The sequence below is a fragment of the Pelodiscus sinensis genome, chromosome 1 (genome assembly GCF_049634645.1).
Source record: "Pelodiscus sinensis isolate JC-2024 chromosome 1, ASM4963464v1, whole genome shotgun sequence".
NCBI classification, from domain to species: domain Eukaryota; kingdom Metazoa; phylum Chordata; order Testudines; family Trionychidae; genus Pelodiscus; species Pelodiscus sinensis.
In genome coordinates, this window is record NC_134711.1 from 158,200,364 (window position 1) to 158,218,970 (window position 18,607).

General features: G+C 39.8%; 1 protein-coding gene across 1 annotated transcript in view; it reads left to right on the forward strand.

The window, feature by feature from the left end:
* Nucleotides 1–18,607, forward strand: part of LOC112544763 (uncharacterized) — an 89,199-nt gene that overhangs the window by 45,343 nt on the left and 25,249 nt on the right. The window contains exon 3 of the mRNA XM_075908818.1: nucleotides 710–782. The gene's annotated coding sequence lies outside the window, so the exon portion shown is untranslated. The remainder of the gene's footprint in view (nucleotides 1–709; nucleotides 783–18,607) is intronic.

Consider the following 18,607-nt stretch of genomic DNA (forward strand, 5'->3'; position numbering starts at 1 on the left):
ATGACTTGGCAGAGATTGATGATTAGGCCAGAATACGTAGTGTTCTGTCACCTGTGCCTATGCACACCCACACATTTCGCATGTGCCTGTTAGCAATAGAGATTACTGGACATCTTGCTGCCTTGCAACACTTAATTCTGATTATTCTTAGCTTGGCACAGGTAAACAGTATGTGACTTAAATGATCCAGTGCTTCAAATCATTAGTTTTTCCCTAGGGATACACATAACCCTAGAGGTACGCAGAGGTCTTCCAGGGGGTACATCAACTCATCTAGATATTTGCCTAGTTTTACAGTAGGCTACATAAAAAGCACTCACTAAAATCGGTACAGATAATGACTTGTTTATACTGCTCTGTACATTGAAATGAAAATACAGTATTTATATTAGTTGATTTTATATTAAAATGTTATGGTAAAAAATGAGAGAGTAAGCAATTTTTTCAGTAACAATGTGCTTTTCAGTAACTTTTGTATTGTTACGTCCGATTTTTACAAGCAAGTAGTTTTTAAGTGAGGTGAAACTTGAGGGTACCCAAGACAAATCAGACTCCTTAAAGGGGTACCTACTCTAGAAAGGTTGACAGCCACTGCTGCAGATTATTCCTCCATATTGTGTCTCCATGCCAGAAATAATGATCGTGAGAGATTCATGATTAGTATATCCTGTCCTGTTCTCTGTTTAACCACAGTATCCTATTTCTGCAGGTGCAACGTCATTCTTTGCTGTCTGGGTGGTGATACTGCTAAGGACTTTTTTTCTTCCCTCCTGCCTCCAAAGGTACTCCATGGTAACTTTTCTCCTACACATACAACAGTTGGACATTGCTGCATGCATCTTTTATTTGAGGATGTCAATGCATAACAGCCACTGGTGAATGCCTTTTCCTGGATCATATTTTAACCTTTTGTTGTCTTACTGAGAGCAGGGCCAATTTATCCATTAGACACAGTAGGCACCGTGCTTAGGGCCCATGATACTTTTAGGGGCCCACAAAAATGTTTTAATTTTTTAAAATCAGAAGAAAAAAATGAACTTTTAGGGTTGACGAAAATGTTTTAATTTTTTTTCTCACATCAGAAAAAAAATGAACTTTTAGGGCCCAGGAAAGTCTATTACATTTTGCCTAAAACAGAAAAAAATAAAATGTTGAAGTATTTAAAGTTATATCAAACATAATTTTTAATATTTTTTAATGGAGGAAGGGCCCACGAAGGCAAAAGTGCCTAGGGCCCATGAAAGTCATAATGCGGCCCTGGCTGACAGACACAAATAATGGCAGATTTTCTGGTGAAGGCAGAATTTTCTTTGCAGTCGCACTGAAATGTTGAGCATACCTTTAAAAGATTCTCTTAGTGATACGAAGGTTTTGGATTTTTTGTAAGAAATAGCATAAAATTGGCAAAATAAATCTTCATCCCTGGTTTTTTTTGAGCTTATCATAATCTTATGGTGGTATCATGTTGAAAGAGGAGTGTCATTTACCAAAAGTCTACATCTGAATATTTGATATGGCTGGACTGCTGCAGCTGAAACCAGACATAATCCTGCCCCTGCTTCAGTTACTTGACCCACTAATATATGGTCTTTATTCTCCTGGGGTTGCTCATTCATCTCTTGCATTCTTCTTTTGTGTGTTTTTTGCATAAAGATGTCCTTGTTTACACTTATACCATATTTATCCTTTTGCTGGATTTTCATCTGTCTTTCATATTGTTCCAGATTTGTCTCTGGCATTCTCTTTTTTCACAGATGCTCAATCTGTTTGAACTTCTTGGGGGGGTGGAAGAGAAGCAACTGTGTTGGTTTGCCTGAAAACAAGTCTAGATTTTTGTGTCCTATATGTTGCCTCCATTTGAAATATTATTTCATGTCTTCTAACATCTGTGGCTTTGTTTAATGGTTTAATGGTTGGCTAGTTTCTGGAACTGTCGGTTCTTCATGGTTTTCTGGTGAATTAGACCCAAAGATAATCCTATCCAAATAATTACATCCCTGTCCATAAATGCAGTCCTTAGCAAGCCACTATTTAACTGGCTTCTGGCTTCACGTGGACCATGTAGTTTGTTTATAAAATGTATAATTGTACATATAAATGTGTAAATGTAAATATTGGATTAAACTCTCATAGATCTAATTGATTTAGAAACAGACCATTTTTCAACAGAGAAGTTTCAAAGAAAAAGTTTCAAAGTTTCACAAAATCCTGAAGTTTGTTTAAATTTTCCTTTGTTTGTTGAAACTGGAAACTTAATCTTTCCAATGTTCTTGTTCTTTCTCACTATTTTTGCTGTTGACTGCAATTGAATGAATGATGTCCAATGATGGCTTTACGCAGTATTCTTTTTAGCTGAAGGCAGAAAATTGCAACATTTGGATACTGAATCTTTTATGTGAATGTGATGATTTTTTTTTTTTTTTGGCATTTTCTTGACTCGTCTAAGCAGCCTCTGCTGTGATGTTTTTGCCCTAGTACAGCTCAAATCGGCAAAATCAATTATTTGCCAGCTTCTTTTGAAAAGTTTCCCTTTTGGCAAGGGTGAATGGGTTTTGGATCAACCAACATGTATCCACTGCCAGGTCTGACAGAGAGGAGAAGGCTGCGAGAAAGCAACTAAACCCACTCAACAAAGAGAGGCTCTGTGTGCAGAGCCAGCCAAGGCACAACCATTCAGCACACAATTCGTGTCTAGCTGTGTTGTTGTTTTTTAGTGTCATGGCTCTTGATATTGCTTTAGGCCTCTATGCATTGTTTTGCTGGAAATATTATTAATAATTAGTTGTTCCAAATCTGAGCAATCTATCCAGCTATGGCAACTATATGTTTGGGATTTTCCTTTGTTGTTTATTTTCAGGACAGTGCACTAAATAAATTGTTAAATTTAGAAAAGAAAAAGAACTAGAGAGAAACATTTATTTTGATTATATTTCTTTGAAATCACTTTTTAACAAAAACATCAGCCTTTATAGCCTGTACAACTATGTTTTAGCCATCCTCCCTCATACATAGCAAGAATTTATTGCAGGGTTTGATAAATGTTTCCACATCAGGCTGTGTGTTACATGTATACCCAGGTTTAAATAAACAAAGCAATCTCTCACAGTAATGCTTGCATGGGTAAATACTGAAAAGACAATATTTTCCTAAGGGTGGGGACTGGAGCAGCTCCCCTCCCCCAGTTAAATAGGATTTTACATCCCTAATGACAATAGAAATATTTTGATGCATTTTAAGAATTGAAAAAAAAAGTACAACTTTAGAGGCTAAAGTCAGTATTGTGAGAGAAATCAGTGCTGCAAGAGTAGAATTCACCCCATGCATGAGCTACATGACCAGGACCTTAGATGTGCTACACTTAAACATAAATTAAACCTACCTTCTTTTCTGAGGACTGAAATTTCATGCCTCTAGGTAGGTTGATCTAATTCTAGTGTAGCTGTGGGGGATTGACAGAGGAGCTTTAGCTACCACCTCTAGGACACATGAAATAAATACTCTAAGGGCAGAAAACCTTTTGGTTCATATAAGAAACATTTATCCCACAGTACCCTGGCTGTACCACTGTAGCAGCTTTCATGTAAACATGGCCTGAGTCTCACTTGTTTCCTATTTTGCTGGCTTAAAGTGAATTTTCAGTGGTGCAAGTACCTGGTGCTGGCCATTGGAACCATGGTGATTTGCCCCTAATTTCTTTATTTTACCTTTTTACGCTTTCCTTTTGCTTTTCTGGTTGTAGCCACGCCTCTCCATCAGCTCAAACCCATACTCTTTGGTGTGAAACATACATCACTGTTCATACCACCTCTGAATTTAGCTGGTCTTCCCACGGCTCCCCTTGGCTGCAAATGGTGAACTGGAGCCAATGGGAGCCGTGAGGCTCCATGGATGTAGAGTCGATAAATAAACAAACCAGTGTGGCGTGGTAGCAGTTTTCTCAGAGTAGGTGCGCAGACCACTTTGAGAAACACTGATCTATATGGTGCTTAGTCCTGCCATGATGGCAGGGGGTGGCCTTAATGATCTCTCGAGGTCCCTTCCAGTTCTAATGTTCTATGATTCTAAGATTGAGGTCCATGGATACTTTACAATGCTTAACTCTAATATCTGTTGCTTGACCAAAATTATGCTTTAATTGTAATTTATTTCTCCCTTTCTCCAAAAAGCTGTATATGGCATTGACTGGAGTGGATTTGCATCAACTGATGGCAGTTCAGAATTGAGGAATAATTAGTTGCTGAAACGCCTTCGCTAAATGTACTACCCTTCTGGGCATAAGTCGGGATTAAATGTCTCAATACCCTGGCTTAATGTGCTAGTGGGATGCATGCATTTTAGGTGTAATAGACCAGAAAAGGTTTAACATGTTTTTATGAAGGGATTTACCCTCAATGATTTTACAGGTAGATGTGGTATTATGCAGTATTAACATTAATAAATTGTGAAGGCCATTTAATAAGATTTACAAAAGCATCCATAATTGCTAAAGACAAAATTATGATTCTCCTTTAATATGCATAATGAAAATATTTGTGATAGCATTTCATTAGAGGAGGAAGCGAAAACAATTGTGACCTGCATCTTGTGACAGGTGTACAGATGCAATCACTATTGTTTTGACCACAACAATCACATAATCTAGGTATCTGTATTTATCAGTGCCATGAAGCTTCTGCCAAATAATGCACCATTCATGTACAGTTTGTCAGGAAATCATGCTGTGGCTCGGTCTAGAAATAAATTCAGCAAAGTCTGGACAGAATGGCCTTTGAACAAGGAGTTAAATGGTGCTAGTAAACTAAAAGGGGGAACAGTGGGTTTTCCTTTAAAACCACATCCCTTGTCTAGATAGTTCATCACTGCTCAGGAGTCCTTAGCTATCAGCCTCCATGAGGGTAATGTGTATGTTTCACAAGGAGACTGCATCATGTCATATGCAACAGAATCGGCCCCTTGAATGCCCCAAGAAATTATGGGAAACAGGGAACAACTGACCCTGCTCCAGAGAGATGCCCAACTGGGCAAGTACTAGGAAACAGCTGATACGGCCAATGAGCATCACCTGTCGGCCACTTTCTCCACTGGACCATATAAAGGGGAAAAGCTAGGAGATAGGAGTCTCTGGTAACCAGGAAATTTGTAACCAGGACCCTCCAGCTAACTGTCAGAGATACATATTTTACATCTTTGAGCAGCTATTCTGCATCTTTGAGTAACTTTTATATTTACTTGATTCTGGATCATTTATAATTAAAGCCAATTTCTCCCTCTGTGTAACAGACGGCAAATCCTGCCATCAGCTAGGTGGGCAAGTTTGAGATTGGGTGACTTGGAGAGTCTGCTGCTCCATGGAACCTCAAACAGTGCAAGGGATGCATTACAGGAGTGACTGTGGAGAGATTGCTAGTGAATGTAACACTGCATGCAACCTGGTGGTAGGATCACACAGGGAGGAAGCATCAGGAAGCCAATTTGCTTGCAGTTTGCTAGACTGCAAACTCCCGATGCCATATCTCTGTCAACCGGCCTTTTAATAAAAAGCTAGTTTAGTTTTACAAGCATGGAGTCCTTTCATACTGTTGCCCTAGTCATAGGCACCTATTCCATGGCAGGGAAGGTATAGAGTGGGGGTGAGGCTGTGAGTGTGAAGAGGCGGGTTGGGAGAAAATGGAAGAAATGGTGTAGTAGAGGTTGGCCTGGGGTGGGGGGGTGTGTGTGAAGCACTAGGGATGTAAGTGACTAGTTGATTATCTGATAAGTATAAGCTTATCAGATAGTGGACTAATGATTCGACTAGTTGCTTCCCCCCGTTGCTGCCCCTATCAGAGAGAGGCAGCAAGGGGAGAAGCGGGACCCAGCTTAAAAGCCAGTTCCCCCCAGCACCATCTCCACGGAAAGCAGGGGAGGCACAGTGGGAAAAGGCGCAAGCGGAGACTGAAGCAGTCGCTCGTGCCGGTTCTGCTGTGATTCTGCTTTTCAAAAGCAGAATCCCCACATGCAGGGCTCTTGCCGCAGTTCAAAGGCAGAGGTGCCCTTATTGACTAATCGAATAGTTGAGGGAAATCCCATCAACTGTTCGATTAGTTAAATCATCTAAATTTAACATCTCTATGAAGCACCCTCACCATGTAGACATGAGGCCAGTGCCTTTGACCACAATGTGCCATATTAGAAACAAAGTAGCTGTGGGATAGTGGTTCTATGAAATTAGACTAGCACATTGCAGTTCCTATAGAGTCAATGTCGCTCTGTTACTTTAACAGGAAGTTGATTGCATACTGATGTGGCTGCCAAGTGTTTCATCTTTCTGTGGCCTGGGACATCTCATCATTTCATAGGGCCTTCCTTGTCACTAGTTTAGCTTGAAAGATTGCCCAGTTTCAGAGCCTGCTTATCATGCTAAAAACTCTAGGAATCGAATCATTCTGTGCATGTTAACCATTTTTCTTAAAATGACAGATCAGATTCTCTGGAAAGGTATCCTCTACAGAAGACTTCTTACAGCACCATTACTCACCCAAATAAAAAATTTCTAAAAGATTTCCCTAAGGTTTTCAGAAAATATTGTGTGTCTAAATGGTACTCCTGGAAATAAATATGATGATGTCAAAATACAGGTCAGATGATAACTTTAGTTTCTATCTAATAATTGATTTAGCACATTTCATTTTTATTAAGCAAATAATACTATATTTATACCAAGAGAATCCAAAAGACAACAAAGGAAGGTGGGGGCATAAGTAAGCGCTGCAATTATTATGATAAGCAGTGGAATGTCTCATCTGTTGTGCTGGTCTATAACTGGGCCTCCGTTCTACCCAAGCAGAAATAACCTGCTTTACATATTAACAGGGAGTAGCAGTAATGCAAGCCAGAACAATTTCCATCTCTCTGTTTTATCACTGTACTGGCGGAGCAGAGCTAAAAGAAATAAAAAGCAGTAATAATATCAAGCTTTTTTATGACAATGTAATGACTGAATTCACACGAGGGTAGCCACAGTAGCGATGCTTGCCTCAGTTAAGGGAATTGCCAGCTAATTTAAAAAAACCTTTTTTTTGCATTGATTGAGCTCCAAGAGGCTGTCTTGAAGATTGTAAATTCTGACTGCATGGTTGTGCTAGGGCTGGAGCGCCCACAGGGAGAACAGGTGATTGAGGCAGCCACACTTCTCCTCTCCCACCAATGCCTATCGCCAACAGGTGGCCCTGCTGATCAGCTCCTTCCCCTCCCTCCCAGTACTTCTTGCCCACCATGAAATAGCTGTTTCACAGGGTTTAGAAGGCTCTGGGAGGGAGAGGGAAGATAGGGAATGGGGGACCTTTGGAGGAGGAGGCGGGAAAGAGGCAGGATGGGAAAGAGGTAGATGTGGGCAAGGGCTCAGGTAGAGGCAGAGTGGAGGGGAAGGTTGAGCAACCCCTGGCTAAAAGAGAAGTCGGCACCTACATTGAAGTATGAAAACGTGTTTGCCAGCGACGGAACTGGCATTGCTCCATTAGTTGTCCATTTGTTCCTTCCCATAGCTTTCAATATTTTACAGCGGAGACACAAAGTGCTTGGGTCTGTGGATAATCATTGGCTTGATCAGATTTGGACCATAAACAGACACAAATTTAATAATTTTTACTATAGCTGCTTGGGGAATTTTTTTAATGAATTAATCCTTGATAACAGATAAATAAAGAGTTAGCTTGCCATTTGTTCATAACGTGTGTGTTTTCATTCTGGAAGAAACAGTCTGATCCTCGCTCTCATTAATCTGGCCCATTCTTCCCCACAAAGCTGAGGATTTTAATTTAAAGCTATCTGTTGAACGTAACAAAAAGCATTTTATTCATTGGCCTTTTTTCACCTTTTCAGTTCTAGTTTTTTGAGTCACTCTATTTTCTCAAATCATTTCTTTCTACTGTCTGTTCAAATTCTCACAAGTAAATCAATATGCAATTAATGCACAAAATCAGTACAAAGTACACATGTATGATTAGTACAATTCAGTCATTTAATATCTCTGTACACAAATGTTCTTATGACAGATAAATGTAATTAGCTCAGTAATAACCAATTTAAAATACAAAAGTAAAAAGAAACACTGCATCAACTTCTTACCAATAGGGGGAATGCTAACTACATATGAGACTCATTGAAAATCCCAGAATGTCCATTTATATCAGAAATGCCATGGATAAGAATCTGATCTCAGTTACAATTGTGTACATTTTGAGAAACATGATGCAAATCAGCGGTGTTACTATGGATCAGAATCTGACCCTGTGGATTTAAATCTTTTCTCATTTCTATGGTGTAAGTCAGGAGTAGTTCTATTGTAGTAAATGATTTAAATGAAAGCATCTGCATTCCGCAAAGTTTCATATGGATAGGAACTAAAATGATTGGCAATATTTGTTAATACCATGTAGTCTAGATGCCAACATACAGTATCTAAAGATACTAGAGCAGTATTTCTGGGAATAACTGAAGTACAATTATACGCTCTGAATTGTTTGCCTCTAACATCACAGAGATTGGATCCCTGCAATAGGGATATTATACTTCCAATCCATTAAAGCAGAGGTCCCACGATGTACTATCTATGAGTTTTTGTAGCGGAGAGCCTTTTCATATGAGACCAATGTTGTACTTTCAATTGTACTTGACCTTCACTGTTGCAATAGTATTCATTCTCAAAACAAATTCAAGAAATATTCTCTCTCCTATTAAGCACCAAAGTCCTGTCTTTAGGTGCACTAGCAATCTCAGGACAGAGAGCTAAGGTCTTCTGTACTGAGATCTCCTCATGGGTGGCCAAATGGCCATCCAGTACACTGATTCACCAAATTTCTACATATTTGGTCCTTCCATCTTGCCACTGCCATTTCATTTCTGTTGGTAGAAGTCTTTTCCCAAGACATTGGTAGAAAACGTTGTTTCCTAGAAGATAAATATATCCAATTTAATTTTATATGTCCATATTTACAGAGTGATCGCCTTGAAGGCATACTGAAGAATAAGAAAATGTATCTGTGCTTACTTTAACATTTCCTCTCTTGCTTTTGAGTAGTAATATTCACTTAGCCAGACTATTTGATCATTCAGAACAGAGATGGACATGAACTTCCAAAGATTTAGGTTTGTTTTCATTTAGGGGAATTTCAAAAGCTGTGCACTAGAAGGAATTGTCCTTTTTTTCTTTTCTTCAAAGTATGCTTAACATAGTCCATAAATTAGGAAAGTAGAATTGAATTACGCTAGCTTTGGAAGTTATTTCAACTGGAAAGAACTTCAAGGACCGGGCATTCCCTGCTGCCAGTGATTGACAGGTTGGGCCCTGCCCCAAGCAACAAGGAAGTTCCCATTACAATGGTTCTGTGAAATTTACTATGGAAAGAAGGAGATTTATGGGTAAACAGGGGGGGGGGGCGGTTTCCTATTTGCTTGCAGCTGGGGAAGGAATACACTATTGTATTAATGTAAATGAAATATATGGGCCAGAATCAAAAGTATTAACATAACCCAGGATCTGCCCATCATAAAGCAATATTAAACAAGGACTGCTGTTTGTTATAGGGAGACCTCAGTTCATTTAGTACCAGACAAACCCTATTAATAATCTAATCTTTTAAATCGTTTATTAAAGATCTTGGAAAAACAACATTTGAAATCAAGACTTTCATTTTAACAATCTCTCTTGTGCCTTTTCCCTTTAACTGAAGAGAGTTTGTTAGAAAGAAACAACCTTTGTTTCTCTATTAGATTATATCAAAGATGATTTTTTCTCCATTCCCGAAAAGGATGGTTATCTGAGAGACACTGGAGCTGTTGTCATTAAAGTCTAATCCCATTTCATTGGAGACAGAGGTTGGGATTCAGCCAGACTACATAGTGATGTCAATGTCATATGGGTACTTTGCTCTTATCTGATCTGGTCAGGGCATCTTTCAGGATGACTAAGGTCCAGGTATCAGGAGATGATGGGATGGCAGTCATGATGGTGACGCTTTCTCCAGTAGCCAGTTTTTCTACAAATGCTTTCTTTAAAGACCAGTAAATGGAGTGGTAGGTGGCACAGTTCATCCCTTTCATTATTTGGTTCACCAGTTATGCCTAGCTTCTGACACTGCTTTCTTTCCAGTTCTGGGCGCCACATTTCAAGAAAGATGTGGAGAAATTGGAAAGGGTACAGAGAAGAGCGACAAGAATGATTAAAGGAATAGAGAACATGACCTATGAAGCCAGGCTTCATGAACTGGGCTTGTTTAGTTTGGAAAAAAGAAGATTAAGGGGGGGACACGATAGCGGTTTTCAAATATCTAAAAGGGTGTCACAACGAGGAAGGAGAAAATTTGTTCCTCTTGGTTTCTGAGGACAGGACAAGGAGTAATGGGCTTAAAGTGCAGCAGGGAGGTTTAGATTGGACATTAGGAAAAAATTCCTAAATGTCAGGGTGGTGAAATATTGGAATAAATTGCCAAGGGAGGTGGTGGAATCTCCCTCTCTGGAGATATTTAAGAACAGATTAGATAGACATCTGTCAGGGATGGTGTAGACGGAGCTTGGTCCTGCCTTGAGGGCGGGGGGCTGGACTCGATGACCTCTTGAGGTCCCTTCCAGTCCTATGATTCTATGATTCTATGATTTAAAGACCAGTAAATGGAGTGGTAGGTGGCATAGGTCATCCCTTTCATTATTTGGTTCACCAGTTATGCCTAGTTTCTGACACAGCAATTTTGGTTCTCTGATTTTTGGTTCTTACACATATTTACCAAGCACAGCTTTAACATAGACCTTGAGTTATATCTGTAAGGGTATGTCTACACTAGCCCCCTAGTTCGAACTAGGGAGGCTAGTGAGGGTGACTGAAATGGCAAATGAAGCGCGGGATTTAAATATCCCACACTTCATTAGCATGTTCCCGGGCAGTCACCAGTTTGGAAACTGACTAGCCCAGAATAACTGCCCGCATCTACACGTGGCAGTGAAATGGGAGTTCGAAGTAAACCCCTAACTCAAATTAGCTGTTACTCCTCGTGGAATGAGGTTTAACAACTAATTCGAGTTAAGGGATTTACTTCGAACTCCCGTTTCACTGCCGCATGTAGACGCGGGCAGTTATTCCGGGCTAGTCAGTTTCCAAAATGGCAACCACCCGGGAACATGCTAATGAAGCGCGGCATATTTAAATCCCGCACTTCATTTGCAATTTCGGTCACCCTCATTAGCCTCCCTAGTTCGAACTAAGCTAAGTCTTTGTGTTTGGATTAATTTAGCTTGTCTCCCTTTTATACTTTTTCCCGTCAACATTTGTTGTTGTGACCTCTTATGAATTTACTCTCGCTTTTTACGGTAGAGCTCATAATTAGGGCAGATTTCTTGGCCCAGTTATCACAACAACACCTGGCCACCCAAGCAAAATGGATTCTAGCAACATTCCTTTACTCCAAAGCGAAATGGATTTGTTGATGAAGTCCAGCCACCAAGAGGTATAGTTTTAGAACCCAGGAACCTATGCTTGGGAACATATTACAGTGGCTTTTCCCCTACATTCACCATCAGCTAGTGCTTATCACAAGACAAAAATATCCCATGAGTAGGAAAGATAAATAGAAAAAATAAAATATTTTATTTTTCATCAACATAGCTCATCATTTTGATAAAAATGTAAATTGAAAAAACAGACAGTATGATTGAAAAATGAGACACAGAATCATGAATGTATTTTTCACAGAGATCTGGATGGGGGGGGGGGAGAATTGGATTGCCTGTAATAGATTTCCCCCTCTCATACAACTTTTCTCTCTCTCTCTCTCTGATATGGAGATTTACACTGACCTTTGGGCTTTTACATTTTACAATTTGCCAGTTCTTTGATAGAAAAACACATTCTCGCAGGCCACTTAATTCTTTTCTGATCAGTTGTATGTGACACTACCAATCAGAGAGTCTTTGATTCACTGGGACAAAAGAGAGAATGAAATGTGCTCCCCTGCCCATACTCCCTTGAGCTGATGTAATCCTTGATCCATTTTTATTTTGTTATTCTTTAGCCATTCTATAAACCCATCTTTATGGCTAAACAAGATAAGACAAGTTCTTTTACCATTTGAATACCGAGGGAATAAATCTTTTTATCTCTTGCTAACTTTAGGTGAGGCTGCAAAATACCTTATACATATTAACACTGAATTGGATAGAGCCATTCCACTCAGCTTCAAGCATTAGGTTCACGTGCAGAGGGATGTGTATTATTACTATACTGAGCTGTAATAGTCGTAAAGGTGAAAAAGTGACTTTGAAAGGATTACAATTAAAAGAGGAGAAGGCAAGCACACTGAGCATTATACTTTGACACTTCTAATGGGCTCATCCGACTAATCCTATAAGGAGGAAAAAAGAAAACTTGTCATCCGGCTCTCTGTAAACTGTTTTTTTGCATATAAATATAAATATAGGCCATGGGTCTAAAAGATGCTGTAAACTGATTTTGTTTTTTAGTTTTGTTAGGGCTAGAAAAGACTGGAGCTGTTGAATTCCATTTCATTGGAGGCAGTGATACTGCATTTTTGATACTGCAAAAGTAGCTATGAAATTGACATTTTTTCCTCAGACAGCTCTGATAAATATATTATCAAAGTAAATATGAGGCTGTGTCTATTGTTTGCTAAATTTTTAGCAGATTTAACCATGTGATTTAGGCAATTAACCAAAACACTACCTACTTCACATTATGCATTCTTTTGTTCCGTGACCGACGGTTACTTACACGTTGCAATCAGGTTATAAAATCTAACATTTGCTATTTGTGGGATCTAGCACCCCTGGTTTTGAGTTGTTGAACTTCCTTGAAAGCCCATTTTGGTTGGTGTGCATGGAAGATTTTTGCATGAGGGTAATATCATTGACCTATTCTGTATAAAGGAGCACATTCCTAGCCACCAGCATTCCTTATCTGCTGCCCAGTGTGGCGAGTGAACAGGACCATTCTTCAGTCTAGATCTGCCCTTAATCTAGCTTCTTGTTTTCTTGCAATCAGTTTGTATAGAATAATATACAATAGTTTAGCATATCAGTCTAGCTCTTATTGTGTGTGCACAGATACACCATTAGGTCTGTATCTGACTTCCATGTTCGGTGCCTTCTACATCAGGGCAAAAACCCACTCAGTAATCCAATGCACTGTGTCTGTACTATGGGAAGTAAAGGTGCCATAATGTCCTAGAGGGCATGCTCTTCACTCCCTCTTCTTCTATCATCACAGTCACCCTAGTGTCTCCAATCTGAGTTGGGGTGCACGTTGTCTAGTCCTCCAATAGACGGCTCGCAGGTGTTTCACAGGTTTGTTCTTCATAGTCCTAGCCTGAAACTCAAGGCAGTGGATTGGGCCCTCGGGAGCTTTCAGACATCCCTACAACATCACCTAGTTCTTGCCCATAGTGTTGCTGGTAAGCACACATGCTATGTCCAGCAGGAAGGTGTGCATTCTTAGTGCTTATCAGTGGACGCAGGATTATTTTGGATATGGAGCGTCTTGCATAAGCGTCAAACATTTATTGATCAGAATGGCCTTTCTGATACCCATCTTCCGAATGCAATTGCTAAGCAAGTACCGTGTTTTAACGGCCATACCACCTTACATGGTGCTCCTAAAGAATAAAATCCCAACCCTTCCACCCCAGGCAGACTCATGCTAGTGGGGTTTGAGCTAATGAGCTAAAAATAATACTTTGGATGTTGCAGTTCTGGCTCTCAAGCCCACCGAACTCACTAGGTTGCTGGAATGAGGCAATTTTGAGCTGTATCATTCCAAGAGCAACTCTAGGAATTATAGGCCACAGCAAAGCAAGTGGCTGTCTAGCTTGAGAAGGCTGACAAGCTGGAGGCCTGGGCTGAGCAATGAAATAGCCAGAAACCAAAGCGGAGATAAATTGTTAATGGTTTGACAAGACAGAAAAGGAGGAAACTCTGTGTATGGTAGGGGAGTCAGTGAAATAAGGAACTGTAAACCCTGTGATGAGGGATGAAGATTTATAAGAGTAGTAAAAACAGGAGAAGGAAACAATGTGAGACGGCTAGGAAAGATCCAAATGTTAATGGCCTTAAATTTGTTCTGATGTCATTCGTACTAACCTTCTGAATTGCACCTTCATTCTGGCATTTCTGAACTTTAACATTAAAGTTTCAAAGTCAAGGATCAAAAGTTCAGAAATGCCAGAAATCAGAACTTCTGATAACATCTAGGTAATATTAAAATGCTTTATATCAGGGGATTTTTTTTCCAAAATGAAATGCCATTGAAATGGACACAGTCTTGCAAAACATATCCATTTCAACAAAATGGCACTTTCAGATAGAAAAACATCTTGTTGGATAATTTTTTACTCTAGCCATCCATAAGTGAAGCAAAATATTCTGGTGCTGTGGGCATGTGATTGGGCATATGGAAAGAACTTTTATTCTTCCTCTGCAGGTTCAGATGCAAACTAAGAAATTATTATTCCTTAAGCTGTGCTGAAATTGTACATGCCACTGGTATACAAACAGAGATCTTGACTTGTAGGCCCCATACATAGTGAATTATATCCACAACAGCACCTAATAAGTCGTTGTTTAAATAAAAACAGCTGTGTTGATTTCAATTCATCTCTAAACAGAATAAAACTATGTTTGGCAAATACAAATATAAATGTAAAGTCAAACTAAAAATGGACATTACAGGACCATGTGTTTGGCAAAGGGATTTCTGGTACATGAGTATTCGGGGTTAAAGGTTAAACTATTCTATCAACTGCTCTCTCTTGTGCCAAAAGGAAAATTTTATGCAAATAGGGAAGTGATGTGTTCCCTTTGCTAAAAGACCTAGAAAAGATTATTTCTCTAGTAAACATATGATATGAACTCAATGACCACACACTAGAACATGGATCTTTACGGAAGGAGTATAAGAATGTTAGCAGGGGGATAATAAAAAAATACAAAAAGTTTCAGAGAGTTCTTAAGTAGGGGGAAGGGAAAGATGCTTAGCCTAGATAATTTTTCTATTTTTTTAACTTTATTATATTGTGAAATCATGAGATGCAAATTTGAAAGTGTGTTTAGCAGTGACACACACACCAAGAACTGTGAAATAAGCATGAATAAATCGAATATTAATTAGGAGACATTCATTTGAATTATCCTGTTGCCAATTCTCTGATGTATGAACAGCAATTGATTAATTTAATGATAGGCATCATAGGTCTTTTAAAACCCTCATTTTCATAGTGTTCCGCATGCCTAGAACTGCATATTATCATCTGTTCATATTGCTAATGTATTTTTCTTCCTATGCCAGTTGACCTATTTCTTGAGTATGCAACGAGAACTGAAAACTTGTGTAAAATATTAAAATGCGAATCATGGATCTTGGTATACTTGATCCTGCCTCAGCGAGGGTGATGGACTAGAGGACCTCTTGATGTCCCTTCTAGTTGAGTCCTAGATTTGTATAATTTTTAGTAGTGCCCTGACTGGCTCTAAACAGAGCCATCTCCTCCATACAACAGACTGGAGCAATGACCCTGGGCTGGTGATTAAAGGACACATGGGGTCCAGAGCAGCCTGGGTCATTAGCAAGGGGCCTGGCACCAGCAGCAGGGAGCAACCCAGCTCTACCCATCCTCACCCCTTGCCCTGCAAGCCTCCACCCCACCTGTTCCCACCCCTGCTCTGTCTCCTCCCTGTTCCCATTCCACACACTCTCCCAAGCCCCAACCTTGCTCTTTCCATCTTCTGCCTCCTCCCCTGAGCAACACCAGGAGCCAGAAGGGCAGGCTGAGGCAGGGTGACTCATTGCTGGCAGTGATGGTCTACCCGCTAATCCCTCAGTTTGATTTGAACCCTTCCCCCAAAGCATGGAGCACAAGGCACTTACCATGGTCTGTGGTATGGGAGGGCACATGCCCATATAATTTGCTTCCGATGCCTATTAAACTGTAACACTATGTTAGTCAAACATATTACTGGTGCATTAAGCTCATGAGCTGGTAGCAAATAGAACACCCCCAGCCATCTTCTCTCACATAATTATTTCAGACCAATAGAACTGAACTTGGCTTCATATGGCAAGTGGTAGCCACTCTGCACAAATCTACTGTCAGACATTGGAATCTCAGTTTAAGAGCAAGAATTATGGCAAGAACACTGGGATTATCTCCTTTTTGCTTCCAAGTAAAGCATGGGCCCTTTGTTCATCTAATGTAGGTGGTGTTTTATGGATGCAGGCCCTACAGCTCATCTCTGTTTGCTATGAAGTCAAAGTGCCATCACACAACATCCCTATAACAATATCTGTCCAATTCTTACAATGTAAAACCTGCCTTGTTATGGGACATCAATGACTATATTAATTATCTCCTTAAGAACTGCCAAACGAGTAGGTGGTATTGTGTCCCAGTGTTGAAATATTGCCCCTTTTCCAATTAAATTTAGAGTTTTACTTATCTAGCAATTGAACGAGAAAAAATATCTTAACAAACAAGAACTCGTCCAACTGCATAAAATATTTTCATCAAAGATATTACCAATTTCAAATCATTTAAATCTATTCACATTATTATATAATAAAATCTTTTATGCCATTGTGTATTCAGATTTCATATTGTCATAAAAATTGCAGATACAAAGCGTTCTCTTGAAACAAGTATCTCATCCTTTAGCAGATTGCTGCTTTATGTATATATATCTATCAGGTCATACAAGAATTAGCAAAATGAGGCTCATATTAAGGGGTAGTTTGTCATTATAATGCATAGGAATTTACACACCTTAACTACATTATATTTTGCTGTACATTGTGCCAGAGTCCAAAACTTCTCAGGTCAACACACTGAAAAAATTCCCATCTCTTATAAAAATAACTTTCCTGTATTTAATTAATCATTCCTGCAACTTCAAGGATTTACTTATAAAAGCTAAAAATCTTAATTTAGCTCAGTTCTTTACAGGATGTTCCTGGAACACCTAAAAGAAAAAGGGCTGTGTTTTCATAACTAAGCATGTATAAGTGCACAGAACCTCTGGCTATTTTAGCTGCTAAGATGTTTCTGTTGAATCACAGTTTTTTTCTAAGACTTAAATCTTGGCTAAATTTGGTCAGAATTTCACAGGAAAGCCAAAAGGAATACCCGTGACAAAAAGGCCATCATGCTGCAGAATGTCAAAAGCCTGATGTTCAGCACAAGTTCACAGGCTTCTAAAAAAACCTGGAATCTGTGATTTTATTTTATATTGTAAAACAATGTGTTTTCCCCTGACTCTCTCATTTGGAAACTATTTCAACTTAATTTTTTCATAGAGGTTTAGCCTAAGGCAAAAAACCAGCATGGAAACTTGAATCACAAACACTTAGTGTGACAAAGTTATATACTACCAAAATCAGGGTCTTATAATGGAAAATATTATGCAACTTTAACCGAGAAAGATATCAGTTCTGCCCATTAAAAATATTTTGCATTTGTGTAGTAACTTGATGGGATTTTTCAAAGTGTTTTATAATATTGGAGACAGAAAATACTATTAGGTCTCTGTGATGGGGCCCTTGTAGAAAGGGTTAACCTCATCAAGGAGCAGTGGAGGTGAGTCCTCCAAGCAGCCCAGAGAGGCTGTGTGAGTCTCAGCCAATAGGAAAGAGGCTGCAAGGAGTAGTCTAGAAGAACTTAGTAGACTCACATAAAAGGAGCTACGGGGTAGCATTGCGGTCAGTTGCTCCTGGGAGCCCAAGGGGGTGAGAACGGTGTCACTAGCAGGCTGGAAGAAAGCTAGGATCATGGACAGGTCAGTTGGCAGACACTGAGTGAGCAAATGAGTTTCTTGGAAGGCTGCAGGGACTGACAGCTGAATGCAGAGAGGCTAGGGCAATAAAGGTGCAAGGGCCATAGGGAAGTGGCCCAAGGAATAACAGCAACAGTGAGAAAAACTAGAGGTGCAGCAAGGAGCTGCTTTTCACAAGATCCTTGGGCTGAAACCCAGAGTAGTGGGCAGGCCTTGGTTCCTCTGATTTCTCACTAGGACTGAGACACTAACCCCCAAAAAGGGGGAACACAGATGGTGACATAGCCACAGGATTGAGTCACAAAGAGAGCACTATGGTTCCCAAGGCTGCGAGAGTGGTGGTAGGCAGATGCAGACACAATGTGCAGTATGTTAAATGCAGGAGATGAGAGGGATCAAGCTTGTGGGGGTTATCTTAATGATCATCTTTTCTGATTAGCAATCAACACACCATGAGTAGTTGGTGGTTTCTTAAAGTATTCCTTTGATATTGTGCATCAGCAACAGAAAGAGCAGTAGCAAAACATACTGTTGTGATGTTTTTGTTTTGATTAAAATACATTTATTTTATGGTTTAAATGTCCCAATTATTTCTGGGATTGTTTCTTTTAATGTGCCTGCCAGGATTTTTTTTTCCTGGGGTTCACCCAGTACCCCATGAAAGCAGCAGCCCAAATCTGTAGCAGATCAGCCAAGTTATAACTATGGATGACACTCTCCCTTGTTCTTGCACCCTCTCTTCTGGCCACACACTGCACCCTCCCTTGTTCCTGCTCTCTCCATCTGGTCAGACACCCTACTCCCA